The sequence below is a fragment of the Quercus robur genome, chromosome 5 (genome assembly GCF_932294415.1).
Source record: "Quercus robur chromosome 5, dhQueRobu3.1, whole genome shotgun sequence".
NCBI classification, from domain to species: domain Eukaryota; kingdom Viridiplantae; phylum Streptophyta; class Magnoliopsida; order Fagales; family Fagaceae; genus Quercus; species Quercus robur.
In genome coordinates this window covers 67332936-67353403 of record NC_065538.1, presented here as the reverse complement: position 1 = coordinate 67353403, position 20468 = coordinate 67332936, and the positions used below count along the sequence as shown (strand labels likewise).

The 20468-nt window shown below is 31.1% G+C and overlaps 1 long non-coding RNA gene across 2 annotated transcripts; it reads right to left on the bottom strand.

Annotated features, from left to right (window-relative positions):
* Positions 1 to 10851: 10851 nt before the first annotated feature.
* Positions 10852 to 13790, bottom strand: LOC126726775 (uncharacterized). 2 transcript variants are annotated; one of them, XR_007656065.1, is made up of 3 exons: positions 13523 to 13760; positions 11949 to 12368; positions 10852 to 11907 (listed from the first exon to the last, which is right to left on the bottom strand). It is a non-coding gene; the product is annotated as an uncharacterized LOC126726775 (long non-coding RNA). The 2 variants fall into 2 exon arrangements; XR_007656064.1 differs by having other exon boundaries at positions 10852 to 12368; positions 13523 to 13790.
* Between the last annotated feature and the right edge of the window lie 6678 nt (positions 13791 to 20468).

Genomic DNA, 20468 nt, shown 5'->3' with positions numbered 1-20468 from the left:
ATGTAAGCAAGTGATGTGGTAGGTGATAGGTGACCCAGCGTTTGTTTGTGAGAGTCTGGAAACTGGAAAGTGAAAAACCGTGTGGATAACTGAACCATGGTTAAGCTTACGCAGTTCAGGTTTAAAGAGCGATGCGGACCATGCCATTGCTTATCGCCCAAAACAAGAATAAAAATTAATTCATATTTTATTTATTTTACCATTTTTGTAGTATAAATTATGATAAATATTATTATTGTTGGGTTAAAAAGTAATTTTAGATGTGAGTACAAAGTAAAACTAATAATAACTTCTAGACTGTAACATGAATTATTGTGAAAACTAGTGAAAGTTCCGTGCATTGCACAGCTTTAATCATGAATTTTCTTTGTTTTTTTTTTTTTTGAGAAATAATAATTAAATGAGTTATTATTACATAATTTTAAAACTCGTTTCTAACTAAATGAATGGTTATTATTATATAAAATGCATAAATTTTTATATTTGTCCTTCTATATAATATCTGTAATTAAAATTATGAATAAAAACTTTTTTAATTTTTTTTTATAGTTCTTTATTTATTAATGAAACGTATGGTTCGAAATCAAGTAGTTAAATCTTTTCTAATACTTGCATATTATAATATTATTGTTAATCTTATATGCGTAAGTTGCAACTCAAAAAAGACAAAAAAAAACAAAAACATGGGTGCAAGGCAGATTTTATGGGAAGACCATTGTTGAATATATATAAGTTTTGAAATTTTGATAATAGATTTTTAGTTGGAGTAGGATTTAAATTTCTGAAACTTAGATGCATGTTGCATGTTTGATAAAACACATATTGTTTCTTTATCTAAAAAATAATAATAATAATAAAAACAAATAAGTTGTTGTCTTCTTTCTCAAAAAAAAAAAAAAAATGTTGTTGTCTTTATCAACTGAAACTTAAATGTATTTTGCATGTTTTGTTAAAACATTTATTGTTACTTTATCTAAAAAAATTTGATAAGAACAAATAAGTTGTTGTCTCTATCAAATGAAACTTAGATGTATTTTGCATATTTTGTTAAAACACTTATTCTTACTTTATTTTTAAAAAAAAAAAATTTGATAAGAACAAATAATTAAGTTGTTGTCTATATCAACTGAAACTTAGATACACATTGCATGTTTTGTTAAAACACATATTCTTATTTTATTTAAAAAATGCATGTTGCGTGTTTTGTTAAAACACTTATTACTACTTTATCTAAAGAAATTGATAAGAACAAATAAGTTGTTGCCTCTATCAATTGAAACTTAGATGCATGTTACATATTTTGTTATAACGCTTATTGTTATTTTATTTAAAGAAATTAATAAGAACAAATAAGTTGTTCTCTCTATCTAAAAAATTGTTTTTATCCAAAATATTGTTGTAATTTGGTAAAGCCACTTGGCACAACTACGACTTCTAAACCCAACTTTTATTATATAGTATATGATATGATATGATGTGATGTTGAAGAACTAGAAAACATAACAGTATAACATTACTCATAAACTATTATATTTTACCACCATTTTATAGGATAAAAAATAAATGGTAAAATACAATCAGCACCCTTCCAATTTGGTCCCCGAACCATATGCTAAATACAATAATTTCATTTCTAAGAGAATATAGTTTAGGGACCAAATTGGGTTTTTTTTTTTTTTTTTTTAAATATCATAGACATGTTTTAGGGGCGGAACCAAACTTCTCAAACATTAGACTTTTACCCCTAAATTTACCTAAAATTTACAAAAGACATATGGTTAATCCCCCCCCCCCCCCAAAAAAACTCTTCATATTTCTTGTATGATTCAATTAAATTAGTTCAATTTTATATTTATTATAATTTTGGCCCTCCATTTATAAAATCTTAGTTTTGCCCTAACTTGTTTGACATTAGTACGAACCTTAAGAGTCGCAACTGTATTCTACCCTAAAATAATTTATCCTCATATGTTTCAATTGAAGTATCTTTTGCATTGATCAAGTGGCCTAAATCTTAAAAATTGATCAAAATTTAAATAAATAAATAAATAATTATTGAAAGAGTATGGATCCTAGGGAGGCCATCAATTCTATTTCTAAACCCATAAAAGGTACTCAAAGCTAGGCCTGTTCATGGATATACTGGCACCGACAGAACCGGTCTAACCACACCGCCCCGCCCCACTCAGGGCGTCGCTGAAGGTTTCTAGCATGGTGGTTGGCGGTAGATCTTTAATACCAATGTTGGACCAGTGTGGCCATCGGCGTCGAGATGTGCACACCGACGAAGATTGAACCGACCCGAGCGTGTTTTATATATATATATATCATACTATTCTGAGAAGAGATGAAGAGAAGAGGCCGCCTAAGCCTAACGCTCTCATCCATGAACAAGTCAAAAAAAAAAAATTTTGAATTCTTATCCATGACCATGAACAGGCCTAACATTCTTATCAAAAAAAAAAAAAAAATTGAGTTAAAAAAGAAGTTAACGTGTGTGAGTGAGGCTACCTTTCTCAGTCAAAAAACGTGTGTCAGGAAGAATAGCCAAATAGTCTCATCATTGAGTGTGAGTGGTCTTGTCTAGTAACTCTAGTGTCTTCCCACTTGCATTTTTTGAAAAAAAAAATGCCATATGGACCTATGGGTTACAATCTTGTCACTTGCCTTTTTTGAAAAAAAATAATAATAAAAAAATGCCACATGTATTAGTCACTAACTCACTGTCTTGCCACTTGTGTTTTTTGAAAAAGAAAAAAGAAAAAAAAAGAAAAAAAAAAAAAAAAAAAAAAAAAAAAAAAAAAAACAACAACAACAACAACGATGTCATATTGTCACTATTTGAGTCATTGATGGAGTCATTTACTGTGCAGGATATATATATATATATATATATATATTTTTTTTTCTCTTTTCATCTCAACCACACACGTCTTTTCTCTTGAGTTGTCTCTTACTCAGACTCAGCTATTCTCATAATTTCATTTCTCCTCTTTAGTCTTTAGACTTTTGCTCCTCTTATGGTCTCACCTCTTAGACTCAAAACTCAGTCACTCATCAGTCATCAACCACCTTCATTTTTCTTCCCTCTCAATCTCAGAATCTCAGGCTCTCACCTAACCATTTTTCTTTTCTTTTTTGCTCTCAACCACATAATGTTTCTTCCAAACCCTAATCCCACCGAACAATTAGTAGTGTGCCCTCTCAATCTCAGACTTTCAGGCTTCCAACAACCATTTTTCTCTTCTCTTTTGCACTCAGCCACATAATTTTTCTTTCATACTCATATAACCAAACGAACCGCACTGAGCCGCTAAGTTTAACCGCACCTTGTGTAGACCAATTTTTACCTTCCAAATGTGAGGTGCAGTCAAGCATAATGTGAAACTGCACCCTATAGGTGTGGTGCAAAAAGCCTCTCCAAAACCAATCAAACCAAACCGTGTACACCCCTACTCAAAGCACGTTTTGGTAAATATAACCACTACTCTTCTATTACTGAAAATTATCAGCTATACTACTATTTAAGGGGCTTCCCCGTTTAGGATTCCCATTTTTTTTGTTCAAAAATGCCCCTACATCACTCTATTTAAGTAGAGACAAAACTAAAGGACAATTCAGTAAAAATACAACCCTAACTTTCACTAAAACATTGTCTAAAAAATAAAGTCACTCTCTTGTAGATTTTCAAATTTTTTTATCTACTTATAAATTAGATTCTCAAATAAAAAATTATATATATAATAAAAACACAGAATTTTTTTTTTTTTTTTTTTTTGGCTACAAAATAGGACTACTAAAAAATAAAAATAAAAAAGCCTCATCACACACGCAAAGCACATGTGATGAAGCTAGTCATAATAAAGATTGTGTAAATTGATAATCAAATTACCGATAAAGCCGAAGATATCCATTATCAATATCTTTGAATTCATTTGCCTATAAACCAGCAACCTATAGTCTTTGGTAGAACTCTATCTGGGCATAAAATTTCGTTAGGCCAAGAAATTTATAGGCTCATAGGATATCTTCTCGCTCAGCTAGGGCACTCACTAAGAAATATCCAGAATATTATTTAGTCACAAATATCCATGTTTTTACTTCAAGATCAGTTCGTTTAACAACCTTATCCTTTTTTAGCTTCCTTGAGATTATAAAAAGCCATTAAAAGATTCAAAACTAGGCTCTTGAGTGGATGGAATTGATGGAATTTTGAAGCAAAATTTGGTAGAATTTGTGATAAATACAATTAGATAGAGATGGAAAGGAAAAACCAATTCAACTTTGTAGTTTGTAGACTTGTACAACCATGAAAAAACTAACATACTCCAAACACACAAAAAATTATAAAGTCCTCATGGTAGACCACGTCATTTGTCCACCATTCCAATAAAAGACTCCCACCTATTTAAAATTGCTAACTCAGTATTTAGTTTTTATTTAAAACTCCATAATTTTAAACAAGTGAGAGTCTTTTACTGAAATGGTGAACCACATCATTTATCCACCATGAAGACCTTATAATTTCTCCCAACATACAGAGGCCTATATATTTAGATATATAATAATTGGTTGGAACGCACAATTCTTTATTGTTACCTATGGTGGCTTATTTGAGGAAATTTATATAGAGAACAAAGGATAATTTTTGGATTAATACGAGATAATCTGGCCTCCTTAAAAGCTAAGTTTGGATGATAATATTCTGATATCTTTTATTCCAATAGCCATTGAATTTATACAAGCAGATAGAAACGTTCCAAAACATAAAATCCGGACCACTAAACGCAAAGTGATTCTCTGGAACTCCAACTCCTAAAAGTTAAAACCAAATAACAAGAAGACCCCAACTCCTAAAAACTAGAACAAAATAACAACTCAAACGTTAAAATACCACTACTGACATAACATTCAAATACCAAACTAACTTAACACAAATTAAGGCTTCAAAATAAACTTAACACAAATTAAGGAAAACACCATTCCACAGCTACCAATCCTGTGAGATCCCATCTGCCAAGCAACAAACTTGTGCACGTAACATTGGTATAAATGGGACTCCTTGAATTAGTTTTTTCTCATATTAAAAAGCTAAACAATCAAATAGAGAGATGTTGTTTACCAAAGCAAAGATGTTTAAAAAGCAAAACAATCAAATAGGCATGTTGAACGATCTTCCTGACTGTGTATTAATGGACATCTTTGCAAGATTACCCGTTAAGTCACTCTTGCAATTCAAGTGAGTTTGCAGATCATGGTGTAATCTTATCAAAGATCCCATCTTCATCACCATGCATGTTAACCGATCTGCTGTAAGCAACAATGGCTATATTGCTGTCACACACCAAGGCTGTACTTTTGGTGGTAAGTGTTCAATATCCTTGTGACTTCTTATGAAACATTTAGTGAAGTCCATAAGATAACTATTGCTTTTAAGGGTCTATTTAGATACAACTTATTTTGCTGAAAACTGAAAATACTATAGCAAAATAATTTTTAAATGTGTGAATAGTATTGTGGGACCCATTTTTAATAAAAAGTTGCTGAATAGTACACTGGTGTGCATTGTACACTAACCAAAAGTCAAAAAACACGGCTAACCAAGAGGAAAAAAAAAAAAAAAAAAAAAAAAAAAAAAAAAAAAAAAAAAAAAAAGGCAAAACACACATATTGAAAACACAGACACGCAAATTGTATCCAAACCGGGCTTAAGAGCATTATTATTGATAGTGTTAAAAAACCGTATTGCTATTTTTAGCACTGCCGTCTACAAAATTGAGGCTGCATTGGTGGAGCCAAAGCCAAAAATTTGGCTTTTCACCTACAGTGACTCAAAGGTTAAAATAAATAAATTATGTTGCGTTCACACTAGTAAGAATATTTTAATATTTTCCTTTCTTTTATCTTTTCTTCGTTCTCTACCCCTCTCTGTCTCTTAATCTTCCTCTACTATCTCATTTTATCTCCTCTCTTCTTCTTAAAATTTTTTCTTTTTCTTCTCAAATTTTTTCTCTCTTTCTTCTCAAATTTTTCTACCCTGTGTGAGGGTCTCTTCTATTGCCGTGTGGGTGTGGGTGTGGTGGGTCATTGGCGTGGGTCATACTGTGGGTGTGGGTGATCAAGTTCGTGGGTGTGGTGGGTGGGTCATGCCATGGGGTTTGTGTGGTTTTTGGCTAATTTGGGATTGCTGGGTGTTAGGGTACATTTTTTTTACACCTAATATTATTTAAGTATCTCCTATTTATTTTCAAACACCACTAAGAAGTTATTGGGCTTTCACAAAATATTTTTTGCCATATTATTATGTTAACCATGAATATTTCATTATCTAAATTGGTTCATGATATAAACTATCACAAAAAGCCCAAAAAACTCATATCTTATCAAATTTTATTATTATTATTTAGTTAAGCCCAAAACCAGCCCTATGAGCCCAAAACACATATCACATTCTATTTAAAGCCCAAGATTACTTATGTTTGACAATATTTGAAAAGCCCTTGATTCAAGTTCATGGCAAAATAATTTTATCAATAGAATTCAAATCCATAATCAAAGCTCATGGTTTAAACTCATGGCAATTTTATCAATGGAATTCAAATCCATAATCAAAACCCATGATTTAAACCCATGACAATTTTATCTATCAAAAGCCCAATTCACATTGGTAACATCATCAAAAGCCCAGTTCTCACTAGCAACATCAAAAGCCCAATTCTCATTGGCAATATTAAAAGCCTAACTTACGTTGACATTATTAAAAATGCAAGCTAACTACTTGTCACTATTTTATCAAAAGCCCAAAGTTATTAATACTTGGAAAAATACTATATCATAATTATTTCACTTAAAAGTCCAATGATAAACAATACTTTAGGTTTTTAAACCTATTACTATAATATTACAAGCTTATGGAATATATGACAATTATCTATTCTCAAAACCCGTAGTAATCATCTTATAAAAACTCATGGAAAGTTATAATTATTTATCTTAGACCCATGACATTTATTGATTTCATATCATATTATAAACTCATGTTCATTATCTATCTTATATCACAGCATTCATAATATTTATTTTCAAAACTCGTGACAATTATTCACCTTACAAGCATATTATGATAAAAAAAATCATGAGAATATCACATTATTCCACTATAGTAGTTGTTACCATATTTTATTTGAAACCCATGGATATTGCCTCTATTTAAAATCCATGGTAAATATTATTCTCAAGAAATATTGGAGGTCATTATTTAAAAGCCCCAAAGAAAATATCATTTACAAAATAATCCATGGCAAAAATTATGAGAAACCATTCAAATTGTTATTTAAATCCCATGGAAATTAATACGCAAAACCTATCATAAAAATTTATTTAAAACTCATGAATGTATTTCACTTTTACTAACAACTAAAGCCCATGTGAAATAAAAATCCTGGCAATATATGGTAGTTTTGTCTATTTTCTAGGGCTCACAAAGAAAAAGCAAAAGGATAGGTGCAAGTGGAGAAAACCACTAAGTCAGAGGCCCACCAAAATACTCAGCCCTCATGCCCAAGCCCAACATGAAATCTCAGCCAAAACAACCCATGTGTGTAAATTGACCCAACTGGAGAACTCCATTCAATTCTGCCTCTGCTGGAGATTACCTTAAGAAGCAACTAAGCTCCCAAACCAAATTAGGAGTTGGCCATTTGTCCCACTGCCAACTCTGACATGAACAACACTAGAGTCTGACATTTAAAAGCTAATAGGCAAAAAATACCTTTCCTCTCCAAGTTTTGGTCACAACTCTAGGAAGTTATAACCAAGACCTCCAAGCTTATGAAATCCTCAACTAAAAATAGTTTATTTACTTACTAAAAATGTATGTAATTGATTCATGAACCAAGCCTATGAATCCTAAAGGGAAAAATTTGGGAACATGTAGTTTAGAGGCATAAGGGATCTTCAACAGAACCTTTTGAAGTGGACTTAAATTTTGACACCTGACTTGGGGTGTTTTTTCCTACTTCCTAAGGTCTAAATCTCAGTTGTAGTAATAAGATTTCTCCTTAATACTTGCCTTAATCCCATTGGCTGAACACAATCTTAGAATTCTTAGCATTTAATGCAAGATTATGTTGATTTTTACCCATGTGTGACATTGCCCAAAAAAGCAAAATAGCCCCAAAAGCAAATCTCCCAATTTAGGCCAAATCCTAGGATAATTATATCAGTTATTTTGCCCCTAAATCAGTCCTATGTTTTGTACTTTTGCTAATTAATACTCCCTTAAACTCCCCTATAAAAGCCTACGCATACCAACCCACAAAACACACACTAACCCCTCTGAAATTTTTGATTTTCTTATCACTTTATTGTAGTTTAACTCTCCCCAAGCTCATAAATCATTCCCCTTAGCCCACGCTCACTTAGCTTCAGACATTCCTTTTCTTTTTTTGCATATTCATAGTTCATAAATGCTTCCTGATAAGTCATAAACAACCCTTTACCCATTAAAGACTTAGTTTCAGCATTAACTCTATCATACCATCACAAGCTTACATACCCACTCACTCAAAACAACCTATACTACCCTATTCATGCTCCACATATATATTTACCAAGAATCTTAGTTCAGCATTTGCTGCACTGAACTAGAATCTCTCTCTCCCTTCATTCCATCATATTTTTTCTCTTTTACTTGTAATTATGAAGCCTTTAATCCTTATTTATTGTTATTATGATGAAAGCCATAATATTTTGGATACTATGGAAATTTTCCCTTATGTTGACTTAATAATAATAAGGAAAACATATGATTTTTACCATGTAAACACACTTATTAACCTGTTAGACGTCTACCGCTGGAGGTCTATCATATTCACTACTGGACCCTTTTTTCATCTTGTGTACTTGTTATAATGGACCCACTTTTTTATTAACCGACTATGGAAGAAATGCATAATTTTTTCTATGCAAATACATTTATTGATTTTCCAAACATCTACCGTTGTACGCTTCTCTTACTTACTGCTAGACTATTATTTAAACACTTGTTGTAGTAGGTCATCCTTTGTGCTAGCTTATCTTTGCAGGAGGTATTTTTGGGGCATTATTATAATCTTTGTTGGATGCAACCTAGACCTTGAGCAAAATGGGCCTTTCACACTTCACCAATAGCCTTTGGGTCATGTTCCAAGCCTAAAGTCGAGTTTCGGTCTTGACTCCCCTAACATCATGTGAGCGATGAAAAATGCCCCCAACACTGGGTTTGTGTTGTGGGTTTGGGTTTGGGTCAAGTCGTGGGGTTGCTTGGTTTTTAACTGATGTGGGGCTGTTGGGTTTGGGGTTGCTGGGTTTGTGTTTGTGTTTGTGGTGGTGGTGGCGTTCGTGGTGCCGCCGTGAGTGCTTGAAGACAGTGAAGAACAAAGAAAAAATAATAAATTAATTAATTTTTTATTGTAGTTGATATATTATTTTATTGTGTTGTTTATATTATTTTATTGTATTAAAAGCTAAAATAAAACCACCGATGTTAAGTGTTTTGTAAAGTGAGAAAGTAAAATAGATAAAGTAGCTTTTTGCGGTGTCAAATAGCTAAATTTACGGCTCCACCAATGTGGATGCTCTGAGGAATATGATATGGAACCTTTCAGCATTGTAGGTTCATGCAATGGTGTAATATGTTTGAATAATTCTACAATGGTGATATGAATTTTTTTTATTTATTTAATCCTATCACAAGTGAATTCAAGGAGCTCCCAAAACCTGATGATCTAGTACACCAACATATAGAAAGAAGTTTTGAATTCATTGGTCTTGGATTTGGTTATGATCTGGAAAGTAATGACTACAAATTAGTCAGAATTTCTTATTCTAAAGAGTTGGAAGATCAATTTTATTCTAAAATTGATGTGTACTCATTGAGTACTAATTCTTGAAGAAGAAAGGAAATTCTTATGCTTGGAACTCTTGTAATGAATTCTTTTTCAAAGGCATTCATTAATGGTGCTCTACATTGGGGGGGGGGGGGGTGTAACAAAGAAAAGGGGGAATAGTTGTTTTCTTATCATATCATTTGGTAAAAAATAAGGTAACTAAATACATAAAAGTACCTAAAATTGACTTGGGTGGAAGAGAATGGTATCCTTTTGATAGGAATGGATCATTTGCTATGGTTGTTAGTTCAACACATCATCAAAGGTTTGTTGGTGATACATTTGACATATGGTGATGAATGAATATGGGGCTGAGAAGTCTTGGACCAAGCAATTAACTAATGTACCTTCAACTTTTCCTAGCAGATTGGTGGGATTTGGCAAGAATGAAGATCTTCTTATATTCTTCTTCAATTTGTACATCTAGAGCTCCTCCTTGCATCTTACTCAAATATGAACCTTTTGAACAACTTACAAGGGCTTTTAGCATCGATAATAATTTTGTACATGGCATAGAGGTGGTTAATCATATTGGGAGCCTAGTTACAACTGAAGGAACAAAAGTCCGCATCAAAAGAGAGTGCAAAATAGAGTGTAAAAACTCTTGGGTTGGGGGGGAATTTATTGTTTTTTTTCTTGTTATATTCTTCTTCTTTCTTTGCTGCTATTATATTTACATATCATACTAATGTTCCTATGTTAATTCATAGTTGGTATCTGTCACGCCCCAAACCCGATAACCGGATTTGTGACCATGACCGGCATGCTAATATCAAGTTTAAACCTGATATTAACAAGAACCAACTTAACTTTTACAAAACTTTTCCAAAAACTTCTCTTTTTTTCTTTTCATACTTGTTTCTTTACTTCTTGATATAATTTTTCACTTGACATTCAGAGCATCTACACTGTACTTGAAATATAACATAACCCACCAATCATTTAATTTCCACACTTTCACATAATACATCTCTTAATACTTTAAGGTATACAACTTTCCTTAGATCCTAAAATACACAATACTACAAAGCTAAACATCAAATTGCAAATTTAGGATCTATACATATAAAACTAAAACCAGCTCCTTCCAAAACTCAACTAAGGCTCCCTCTGCTCCAAAATAAAACCTGCTAACTGAAAGAGTGGAAGGGGTGAGCTACACAGCTCAGTAAAGGTAAGATATATGAGAATTCAATAAGGATGCATGTAAATCAGATCATTTCATTCTATGAATATTTGAATAGGAGAACATCTTTTCATGCATAGTATTTAATACTATTCATAATAATAGCTTATACGCTCATCATAGAAAATAATTGTTCTCCTTTTCTTATCAGAATAATATTACCAAAACCTTTCGGATTAAACTTCTTTCATTTCCTACAAAGTCACCATGTATATATTCTCATTACAAAATAATTATTTTAACTTAAATCAGATAATCGGCAACTTTGTATTAAACTAGAAACATCTTGACTGATAAGAAAACTTTTCTTTATAAACTTCTTCTCATAGAATACTATAACTTTCATGATCATAAAACTTAACGTTTCATAAAAACAGATATCTGATAACTTTTAAACATAAACTTGTACTTTCATCAGAAACTTTATCTTTATAGCACAACAGAACTTCATAAACTTTTATCTTTAATGAACAGCTTTCTTTTCATCAGAAACTTTTTATTTTCATGAGAGCTTTTAACTTTTCATAATGCATTTAAACAAAATAATTCTCTCATGATTAATAACATAACATAGCTGTTCATATCATATTGGTTAGTCCATATCTGATAAACTGTACAGAGAAGGCCTCATCACATTTGGGTGCCCCCGTGTGTATGATATTGTCCCCTTTGGGAGGCCTGATGGCACATCCCCTCCAGGTTTTGTTCCTCCCCGCCGTCCGTACACATTGGGGAGAAGGCCTTAATCAGATTAGAGTTACGGGCAACCCCATTTCCTCTACTTTAAATAGCCTAGAGTTACGGGCAGCCCCATTTCCTCTACTTTAAATGACCAAACAGATAACATATTTCCATAGAAAGCCAATAATTAACCCCTACTGGCTGAGTTCAAATTATCAGAGGACATAACCCGAAAACATTTCATACTTTACATCATACTGAAATTTCTTATTTTGCATAACATTTCATAATAATAACATTTCCATTCTTTTCATTTAACATCATGTTCGTGGAATCAATAATAGCATCAATATGCTTAAATTATATACATAAGTTTTTCAAAAGCTCACGAACATATCTTTGTCAGAATAATGATTACATGTCATATCTCTAATCAAAAACATTTTAATGCATAATATACTTTAAAATAACCTCATGACTTACCAAATGCCCATATAACTTATCCCTTACCTGAAAGCAGAGGAACCGAGAGCCTAAAGTCGAAGGAGCTTAGACTTGGATACTGGTAACACCTAAACCATAAATCAAAGCTTATTACTATCCATAATTCTTTACCATAAACTTCACATTCATCTCAAAGCCTATTTCTTAGAATTAAGGAAATCCTAATCCCACCTCAACGAGGTTCCCACAAACAAAAAAATACATTCATCAACAACAAGTACAAAATCTTAGAGAAACCAACATTCTTATATTAATCCCATATCTCTAAAAGAGCTAACTTTATTTCAAAAGGTGCTTTATGGCTAGGGCAATAATGCATGCATAAATATAAAATCTTTTAAGCATGATCATGTAACTATATAGATTCATATGATAACATACAACACGTCGGGCAAAACAGCTTCATACATACAACCATCCCATGGTTTACAACCCCTTCCTTTGGGTACTAAACCTCAAAACAAGTTGCACAAAATTAATCTATGATTGAAACATACCAAAAGATAAGCATATCAAACTATAGCTCAAAATATTCACCCTAACTTGATAATTAAATCCACAAAATTAGGCATGTCAATTACTATTCACTGTTCTATTCCAGCAGCATAGGCTCCATTTGTAAAATACAAACGGGCTGCTCAAACACATCCAATTGTCATGAAAATTTACAGAACTACTCCCCTGTATGTCCAGTATATACCATAAAAATTTCGGAGTCAAAGCATAAACCCATGATTTACTAAAAATCACGCAAGACAGCATACTCAAATCTGTCCCGTCAGAAATTCATGCAATTTATAAATTAAACCATTAATTTTATGTTCATCCAAATGCTGTGAGACCAATTCAATAACAACCAAAAGTGTCTTAAGTTTCATAGGAATTATCCCTAGCATCCAAATTCACTATATAAAATTTAATACATAATTTAACATGCATGAACACAGAATCTGTCACAGTGACAGCTTCAGAACATATTCTTACAAAATCATCAACAAATAGCAATAAGCCTTAATTTCATTTGGGTATTTTTATACCTATAATTAACATACTAAAATATGTTATTAAACATTAAATAAACCATAATATCATTAAACCTTCAAATCACCAAAACAGAATCACCAATTCAACTTCCAAAAACAGAGCAGAGAACAAAGAGGGAAAGTAAGCAAACAATTATACTATCCAAATACACAAAATCAGATGAGGTTTAATTACTTACCCACACACTTTGAAGATGAAACCTTAAGGCTAATTGTTTAATTTCTTCTTTAAAGAAACTAGAATTTTTGGTGAGGAAGGAAGGGAGAGATGTTGCCGTGTAAGGAAGGAAGAAGAAAGAAGAACAAAGAAAGGGGAAAATAGAGAAAGAAGAAAAGCAGCTGCTGGACTTCAGGGAGCAGCCAAGAAAATCAGAAAAGTAAGAAGACTTTTGGGGCTTGGATACGTGTATGGCTAGGGAAAAACAAATATCTCACCCACTTTTTCCAATTTTCTTGCATTCACACTTATATATATATATATATATATGTGGGGGTAAAATCCGTCAGCCGATGTTGGGCCATAGTACATGTACCAAGCCCAACCACAACAAGAAGAAAAGGCATGGGCATAGGATATCTCATCCCAACCATGTTGGGCCGGGCCTACTTAGGGGCGTCCAAGGAGGACTACCTCCTCGAACTCGCCAAGTGGGTGTCCGATTCACACTCCATACATGGCGAAAAGTCACCCAATACAAAGGAATAATGCGTGACGTTCAGGAAGGGGGGCAACCACAACTGCCGCATTAAATGCCAAGGAACTACTTTTCCAGCCGCATTAATGTGGAGAGGACAGGAACGCAGAATTATCTTGGCCAGTGCAACTCACAGAAAAAAGGGAAGATGACCTATGGGACAAGCACTCAAGTAGAGGGCCAGATGGTTGACAAGTGTAGGGTCGTGATCTTAGGAAGGATGCTATATAAGAGAAGGAAATCCCCATGGAAAGGGGATCGCAAGCAGAAAGAAGAAAAAGATAGAAAAAGAGAAAGGAGATAGAAGCAGATGAAACAGCTCCAGGGACCGTTATTCCAAAAGTTTGGAGGAATATCCTTACGTCCAACTGGTTGCATGGCTTGGTCATAACTACGTTTCCTCTGTCAAAGACCTAGTTCTGTAACCTACTCTCTACAAATTCATTGTTGAGGGACTTTTGGGCCAGAACCACCCGCCTGTTGGGCCTGAGCCCCAAAACCGCCCCCCTACAATATATATATATATATATCTCACAACTTAACCACCTAATATAGTTTTGTACATGCTAAATATATTTTATAATACAAATAGTCATTTCAATTATTTATAATCTTTACAAATTCTTATTCAATAACATTATAAAATAATATGTTCATTAAATACTTTGTAAGTAAGTGGCTTAAAATATTAATCATACTTAACCACTTAAACATATAGTTTAATTATAAAAATTGGATTGGGGTGTTACAGTATCCAACAAAGTCCAAGCGAATAAAGAAGTTGAAGTTTACTGCTTTAGATCAAGCTACCTTCCCTTTCTCTTTGATATTATATGTTTTTACATGAACTAGTTGTTTGGCTTGTGCTTTGCACAAGTTTTTTATTTGTGAATTTGTAAATATTAATCTTTTAGATAATTGCTGCATTTTTTTAACAAATAATTTGTAAGAAAGATAAGTGTGGTGGTGCAGCCCACAACGACTTTGGTTTGTTGGGCCTAGATCCCCAATTAATTTGTATGTTGCTAAAGGGTATATAACCCACAAGTGGAAATCCCCAGAGAAACTTGGCTAGAAGATGGTGGTATTAAACGGTTGTGAGATGGTTTGCTGCTAAAGATCTAGCTACTTGAGGAAGATTTTAGATAACCAAGGCACCTTTTAGGCATCTAGAGCTAGGTCACCTTCCCCAGATGTTAGTTGATGTTTTTCTCTTTTTCTCTCTTGTTTCTCTCCCTGACAAATGTTCCAACCCTTATCTAGTTCATTTTCTTCTTTTTTATACCCTTTTGTTAATAGACCCATAATGATAAGAGAATGTTCTGCTAGCATGTGGGTCCCTCCACCTGTGATGTCTGGATGATCCTTTAGGTCTAGGATGGTCCTTTAGGTCTAGGCTACTGTTTCAACGTGTCTAATCTTTATGTCAGGAATGAGGCCCATTGTTCTGTTGCTGATATGATTTCATTGTAACTTGAGCCCGATGTCGAATCTTGTGCTCGGCTAACGGACTCTCCCAAGGCATTACTTTCCTTCCTTGGGGGACAGATGAGGTTTGTTCGGCCACCATAAAGAATGTGACGGCTTATGTGTAATTCAACTTGGGGCTCCTACTTATGGGATGGGCCTATGATTGGTGGTCCTTGACCTATGTTTGGTATACGCCAAACCTTTGTGCTCCCACAATAAGTATTATCAAAGTGTTGAGTTTCATTGTATAATAGATTTCTATATAAAGATATATTAAAAATTTAAATTATCAAGGTGAAAAGTGATACAATTTCTCTTTTAAGAACTCAAAAGGTAAATTGGGAAAAATTTTCGTTCCTAATTAATATTTACTTACAAAATTTAGTTTATCATAAAAAATAAACAGTAGATAATTGGCAATCAGTCTCCAATCTATGTAATATATATATATATATATATATATTAATAGGTTAGGCTTAGAGAAAATCCAATTATATTCTACAATTGAAGTTTAATTTTGTGCCATGTGTCTTGAATTATTTATTTTTAGAGAGTTTTATTTCTTATTTTTGGAGCCAATTGTGAGACTACATTATAAATATTCATTCAAGTGAGTTATTGGGTACAAAAATCAAAAAGCCTAGAATTAATGAACTGTAAAAAAAAAAAAAAAAAAAAAAAAAAGCTTCACAATATCAAAAATTAAGAATTCATAAAATATATATATATATATATATATGGACAATTTATATTTTCTATCTAATAATATTCTTACTTGATTTTCTAAAGAGTTAAAAAAAATATATAAGAATGACTATATATCAATAGTAATTAAATTATATAAATAGGAATTATACTATACATTTTAATGTATATTTTTTAAATATACCCATGCATATGCATAGAGTTACAAATTCGTTCATTTAATAGAAAGATTACACACCAAGAAATTAAATTTATTAAGTTACCATACATAACAATCAACCGAAACAAAATTCCTTCAAAATACACATACTTAAGCATTTTGTCTCTCTCAAATAACAATAGCTCTTAGTCTAATTAAAGCACAAAACTTTTTGAAAAATATATAATTACACTACACAATGTTATTGCAACTTCAAAGGCCAACATTGCTTAGCATAAAATCTTGTTTTATTTTGCTTTGAAAGAGTTTTGCAGTATATCACCTTCAATTTGTTTTCCGTTTAGTTTCTGTAGCCGCACATTAGCCTATCAACAACTTATCACAATCCATGTGATTAATGTTTTATCATTCAAAAGAATGGAATCACTTTGTTTTTTAAGTGAACAAATTGTCTACAATTAAAATGCATAAGTATATATCATTTTTTGTTGTTGAGATTTTACAATTTTACATGCCATTTTTTAATATATATATTTATATTTATATTTATTTAAAATAGTAGTATATATATTTCTATATACAAACACAATTATAATAAACTAGTAAATTATTCATGCAATACACAGATAATGTTATAAAGTTTTATGTAAAATGATTTTGGAGAATGTTGTATATGTATTATAACAATTATATAGAACTTTATTCATAATGAGTTCATCATAAAAAAAAAAACAATTATAAATTGCACACACATATCTATTATAATTATTCAATTGAAGTAATGAGAAATTTAAAAAAAAAAAAAAAAAAAACTTTGAAGGAATATTACAGAATAAAAGTTGATATAGAATGTGTCTTTCTCTTTATCATGAATTCTAAAAAAAAAAAAAAAAAAAAAAAAAAAACGTCTCAAACACCTATAGTCAATTACATCATTTACAAAACTTACAAATCTGCAACGTCTAACCTTAGCATCAAAATTGTAATTGTCGTTGTCACTCAATATAAAATGCAAAACCCCCTTATTTGGTTGTAGCCAACTTATACAAGTTAGGATTAGATGAAACAACAATGTTAGAGTTAGGTAGGTGTCGTCGAAAGATTGAAGGTAAATGACATCGTTTTTGGCCTATGTGTATTTGACATGGAATGATATGAAGGGCTATGGGTAAATATATATAAAGAAGTAGAAGTGAAAGAGGTGAAAATGGTGAATTAAAACGCAAAGAGTTTTGTGTGTATGTGTAAGGGATAAAAAGTATTGAAACATTCAACCAAATGATACAAAGAATATTTATTTTTTAATTAGAAAAGTCTTAAAACATTGAACCAAATGAAACAAAAAGTCAATATTTAATTTGTTCTTATCTCTAATGTAGCACTTGAGAATATTTCAATTCTCTTTGCATAGAATGCGCCATTTAGAAAAATCTCATATTTTTTTACACGAGATCTCTGCTTTTATATATATACAAGAGAATCAATTTTATGACGATGGTCGGTTTAGTTTGGACAAAGGAACAATAAGTTCTGTAACATATAATACTGGTGTACCATTTTAAAGTTACCAATATCCATATATTTACGTAAATAACATATGTTTATAAACATGTAAATAAATATAAAATAAATACATAAACATATATTATGTATGTATATATGTATGTAAGTTTTATTTATTTACACGTTTATAAACATATAATTTAAGATAAGGAAAAATATTAGCTTAATTACAATAACCCAATTTATTAGTTTAAATAACATGTTTTATAAGTTTTTAACATTTTTAATTTCTTTTTACTATACCGAGAACATCCACAAATCTTCAGTACAAGATGATACATCCAGATATTTTATCCAGTACATTTAAGAAGAGAGCAAATAGCAATTTAATAGCTAATACTATATTGGCTTCCTTACTTAGAAATCCTTAGAGAATGTGTTAGGTTTGTGTGTGTTTATGGAGTCACCACTTATTTCATCATGGAAAAAACAGAAACCATTATGAATATACCTTTTTTGAACAATTGAATAGATATATCACTGGATCAAAAGAAAAATAAAATTACATGGCTTTAGTCCTTATTACATTCTATGAAATAAAAAAATTATAAGACATTAGTTTTAACAATTAAGCCCATCATGTTCTTCTCTGTCTCAATTTGACTGACGCAATTCATTTTCAAGGACTTATCAATTAGGAACAAGTTGAGTAAAATCTACTTACCGATTAGAAATCAAATCAACCAACTTACGTGTGCGTGTATATATGTATAAATATTATATATTATATATATATATATTTATATATATAATTTTTTTATATTCTATATGATTAAACAACGATGTTTTAGATTTGATACTAATTTTACCCTTTGTTTCTGCAACATTGAACCACCATGTTTTATAAGTTTATTTCCCATCTCCTCCTCTTGAAAAGAATGAAGATTAAGAAAAAGATAATCATAAACATAACTGTATGCAAATAACAAATATAAAAATCTATAATAATAATTAATAACTAAATCCTTGCTAAAATTTTATTTATTGAGTCAATTAGATATAATGATTTCTTTTATGATCTTAAAAAATAAAATTAGATTCACCAACCATATATTGTTAAAAAATTACATGCCTCAATTTAAGTTTATATAAGTATATGTATATACATAATGTGAACCTTGTATTTTTAAAACTTATGTGCTTCGATTGAAGTATATATAATATTATATGCTTATATGTACATAAGTATAAACATATACTTATTTAAACTTGAGATTAGATTGTGGATGTTTGTAAATAAGTTTATAAAGATAATTTTCAAGGAGATAGGTAGTTCCATTTTAATTTTTTCCTTTTTTTTTTGGTGGCAAAATGATGTCGTTTTCTTAAATTAGTTACAAATTTTAGTTTAGAAGGCAAATGTTGAGCTTTTCGTGACAAAATCTTCTCAATTTCAAATTTAAGATCCTCTAGAGTTTTTAGAACACTCTACTAGATTGATTTCTTTTAATCATAACATTTTATTTTAAAATAAATTGTTGAGTACCATGTCATACTAACAAAAACCTTATAATAATGATGTCACATTAGCTATTAAAGAAAAGCAAATTGAAATGTTTGATTTTAAATTATTTAATTTATTTAAACTTTTCAAAGAAAATCATAACTGGACTCTCTTCCTCTGTTAGGTTGTGGAGCAAAAGAGAGGATGTGATGATCAAAGATAAGTATACTAAAACCATTGGATGCCTTTATGATAAATCTGGAACTTGATCTTGGGGCTGTTCAATTTAGCATGGACCATTTCTTACATGTCGTACAAGATAATTATTTATTATTTATTATTGATAGTAAGTTGCCCGTGCGATGCACAAATAATGTTGTGATTTTTTATGTAAGACAATTTTGTAGAATATTGTACATATATTATAAAGAAAAAGTAAACTAATTTAATAATTAGAGCTAAGAAACTTATACAATTTGAGATATTAAAAATTAAATTAGTATCAACGTATCATAAATATCAACCTACTCAAACTATATAATGAGTAAATGACAAAATTTTCTTTATCACAACAATGAGTTAAAGATTAAAAATAGAGAGACAAACAATGTAGGAAAGAAAATGTAACAATGTAACAACAAATATTAATATTTTTTCCAATATTCCTCCATAAGCATGTTTTGTTATAGAATTATTTATTTTTCTGCTTTTGTTTTTAATGCTAAAATGGTGGGTATGCTAAAAGTCATGACGAAAAGAGAAAGGCATGGTGTAGAATTAGACAATTAATGAGATATTAATGAGATAACAGTAAAAATAAGTTAATGTGATCTTTTTGGTAACAGTAAAAAAAACTTAACGAAAAGAGGTAAAAAAAATGGTTAAATACAAAATTAGAGTGTCACATGATAAGATCTCATATACTCCGGCATAAAATCTCTAGTTTTATATATAATTAGTGTGTAATCCCGTGCATAACATATGTAAGGGTACATTTATAAATATGCACAGGTGTGTGTATATATATATATATATATGATTTATAATCTAATTAGATCTAGACTTTTCGGTTTTTATATCCAATAATT